The sequence below is a fragment of the Coenobita brevimanus genome, chromosome 21 (genome assembly GCF_032717465.1).
Source record: "Coenobita brevimanus isolate Jiangsu-jjx chromosome 21, ASM3271746v2, whole genome shotgun sequence".
NCBI lineage: Eukaryota > Metazoa > Arthropoda > Malacostraca > Decapoda > Coenobitidae > Coenobita > Coenobita brevimanus.
Window position 1 is genome coordinate 31512433 of NC_136974.1, and position 4063 is coordinate 31516495.

A 4063-nucleotide genomic window follows, 5' to 3' on the forward strand; every position below is an offset into this window, starting at 1 on the left:
ACATTTTTCCCCTTTTTCCAATAGATATGATTATGTTGCATTCACTGTAAGATTTTAAATTTTTTGTTTTCGTGTTGCGAGAAGATGGAAGGCAAAGAAGTCGTGTTGTTGATGTAACCATATATTTCGATTTTCTTAACATATACCCCGTTTAGGGACTGATAAAGTAATGTAATCCAATCAGGATATTGCAGTGAAATAAACAAAGTAGCGTTATGTGCGACGTCGTAAAGAACAGCGCCAAAATCAATAACTTTCTGGAATATTGCCTGTCTGCAAACCGGATGAGAAAGGCAGGTGATACTGCGTGTGTATGTGGGTCATTAGCTGAGAATGCACATAATTGTTTACTTGATCTTTTATTTTTTCGCTGAGATGTTTTGGGTCTTAGATATCATGTTTCCTATCGCCATATCTGAAGTTTTATCAGATTTCTTTCCGACATATCAAATATGGATGAGTTGGAGAATTCGGTGTGTTTTTGGTGTTTGTCAAGAGCTGGATTTTGTTGCCGGATTTTCGTGTTTACAGAATCGACATATTGCCTTAGAACATCTTAGACAAAAAGCACAAATCGTCTGATAAACAAAACTTATCAGAGGAAGCGATTTAGCGATGTGTATCTCGGAGAAGGTGGTGGTTGGCTGGTTGGTGATGTTTGTGGTAGCCTACGAAATAATGCAAAACGTGTCACTAATAAGACGATATAGATAACACACGAGAGAAGGTTAAGGTGTGATATATGCCGGGTAAATCGCTTAGGGAGTGGTGTTACGGCATCTTTGGCATACTGAATGATGCAAACTGTGATAATATTCAGACGACATAGATAACACACGAGATGAGGTTAAGGTGTGATATATGCCAGATAAATCGCTTTGGAAGTGGTGTTACGGCATTTCCCTAAGCCGCCAAGAACACAAGGTACATTATAAGCGTACGTGCCAGCCGAAACGAACGCTATCGACCGTCAGCCTTCAGTATTCCGTCCTCCCTCCTCGTCCTCAGTATTCCTCTTGTGCTCCTCGCAACCCTACGCTCCCTCAACTAAATCAGGTATGGAGATTCAAAGCCCTTTTATAAACAAATTAAAACCGTATTTGCTGAGTTCGTGAGTGGAAATGTGGCTTTGTTCTCGTGAGGTGTGGATGCCTGGCCGTTGACGCAAGCGGCTGTTCGTTTGCTTTTGGATTTTTGTCCCTTGAAGACCATCTATGGACATTCTGTTGAAGCCCATTTATAGACGAATTAAAACCGTATTAGCGTAATGTATGAGTGGAAATTTGGCTTTGTTTTCGTAAGGAGTGGATGCCTGGCCGTTGACGCAAGCTGATATTCGTTTGCTTTTGAATTTTTTTTCCTCCCTCGGTAGGTTGGAAAGTCAGATACAAATAACGGATGTTTATTGACGAATTTGAACTTTTTTTTTTTTTTTTTTAGTGGTTTATGGACGGAAACTTGGCTTATGAGGCTTCTGGATATTTACCTGTACCTACGCCAAGGAGGTAAGGTGTTTGCCCTCGTTGGTTTGTTTGTCTGTTAGCAGGATTACTCAAAAAGTTATGAACAGATTTTGCTTAAAATTTTTTGGGGGGTAGGGTATAAGAAACAATCCGTTAGATTTTGGTTGTGATCCGGATTATCATCCTGATCCAGGAATTTTTTGTTCGTTCACACGATATCTCCAAAAATTCTGAATTAATTAAAATGAGATTTTGTGGAAGGGTGGTCCATGGGCCAAGGAAGAATTGGTTAAATTTTGAGGCGGATTCGGATGCGGATCCTGTAACGGCATTGGCGGAGGTATGCGCTTATTGACTGCATTCTTTTTGTTTTTCTTATGGGCAAAGACGCAAACAGATGCACGTTTACTTTTGAAATATGTTTCTTCGGTGGGCAGGTGAGTCAGCATATGTTTGCGTGTACGTAATGTAGGTTGTGCATTACGTACACGCAAATGTGTGCGTGTGTGTGTGTGTGTGTGTGTGTGTGTGTGTGTGTGTGTGTGTGTGTGTGTGTGTGTGTGTGTGTGCGTGCGCGCGCGCGCGCACGTGCGTGCGTGCGTTTAATACTTTCTCCTTGGTCATTACGTTACTTGCCTGTGGAGATGGATTTGGGTGACTTTTGTTTTCTTTACTTCTTCATTTATAAAGTCGGATATTCATTGGCTTTGAACAGTGGGTATGCAGTGTGAAGGGGGGGGGATCCTCCCCGGCCTCCCTTCCCATTTCAACTTGCGATTGATATAATATGTGCTCATTGCACTGCGTTTGCCCCTCCCCCCATCCCGGCGAGGGCTTGAACCCACCTTCCCTCCCCTTCCTTTGTGAAGACCTGGATACGCCACTGGAGGTAACGCAAACAGTTTCATTTAAGCGATTTGTCCAGATAAAAAGAGAAAAGTCGATATCAATTTTTGCAACCTTTTTTTTTTTTTTTTACGTGATTTGTGTTGATAGTACGAAAATTAGTTATTTTTTTTTACGCGGTTTGTGCAGGAAACACGAAAAACATCGCTGTAAATTTTTTCTCAACCCTTTTTTTTTTTTTAAGCAGTTTTTCCAGATAGCACGATAAATACCAATGTCTAATTTTTTCAACCTTTTTTTTTTTTACGCGATTTCCAGGTAATACGAAAAATTATCAATGTCAGTTTTTTCCCGACTTCCTATAGGCCAATTTCGCAAGTGGCCAAAAAAGAAAAAAAGAAAGAAAGAAAGAAAGAAAGAAAGAAATCCCATCTCTTGGAATAAATTAATAAAATCGTGGATGTTGATGAAAGTGAAGAAAAAAATAGCTCGAGATTGAATTATAAATGTGCTTAGTTTATTCCTCCCTTCACCTTGAATTGAACCAGTGAATAAACGGGTCTGCCTTGACAGTGAAAAAGAAAATGAATGACGCGATTGCATGAGTGAAAAATGTATAACACACACACACACACACACACACACACACACACACACACACACACCATCCACCCAGCTATTCACCCCCCTACACACACACACACACACCATATAGGTATGAATAGATAGCTAGGCAGATAGATAAACAGAAAGATACAGTTAGGTAGGTAGATAGATTGATATATAGATACCGCACTATAGATAGGTAGTTAAATTGATATAGATAGATAAAGATAAATAGATAGACATATAGATAAATAGATCTAGAATTCTCACGCTCATGAAAGGGGTAAGCTATCGGGCATCAGTCTCCTTGGTTACTAGTCAAAACAGTCCTGGATTCTTGACTCTCTTCTTGGTTAGGGATTTTGATCATGCTAAACAAACGCGTTTCTGTCTTTCTTATCAGTCCTTCCCTTATCAGTAATTTCCTCTGTGGTCTTTTGTTACGTGAAATTTTGTTGGGTAGATTTAGCACTTCCTCTGATAATATAGATAGATAAAGTTAGACACTTACATATACATACATACATGCATACATACATACATAAAGATGGATGGATAGATAAAATAGATAGACAGATAAATAAAACAATCGCATTTCCTCTGGTAACCAATTCCTTTATATACTTCCCTTCTCAGATGTACTATCTACAACGTTCTTTCTGTCTGTCTCTCTCTCTCTCTCTCTCATTCTTTCTTTCTTTGGCTTTCTTTCTCCGTTCATCCTTCGTTGCGCACGTGGTATTTCACTTCACCTCGTCCGCCGCTCCAGTGTTGCATCTTCGGTTAGTTTCCGGTGCTTGTCAGTGTTGCCAACGCCGCTGTTTTCCCGCCAAAGTGGGCTAGTTTTGGAGATTGTGCCGAGCCGAAAAATACGATGCTGTTTTCTCTCTCTCTCTCTCTCTCTCTCTCTCTCTCTCTCTCTCTCTCTCTCTCAATGATAGACTTCCTTTTTTCTATCATTTTCTTATACACGTTGCCTGTAAGTAAAATTAGTCTCTGTCTGTCTGTCTCTGATAGACTTCCTCTTTTCTATCACTATTATACACGGTGTCTGTAAGTAAAGTTAGTCTCTCTCTCTCTCTCTCTCTCTCTCTCTCTCTCTCTCTCAGATTTCCTCTTTTCTGTCACTTTCTTATACACGCTACCTA

The 4063-nt window shown here is 40.1% G+C and overlaps 1 protein-coding gene across 1 annotated transcript in view; it reads left to right on the forward strand.

Moving 5' to 3' along the window:
* Positions 1 to 987: 987 nt before the first annotated feature.
* The window catches only part of LOC145392200 (uridine phosphorylase 1), a 38752-nt gene continuing 35676 nt past the window's right edge, over positions 988 to 4063 (forward strand). Inside the window, exon 1 of the mRNA XM_080266652.1 lies at positions 988 to 1056. The gene's annotated coding sequence lies outside the window, so the exon portion shown is untranslated. The remainder of the gene's footprint in view (positions 1057 to 4063) is intronic.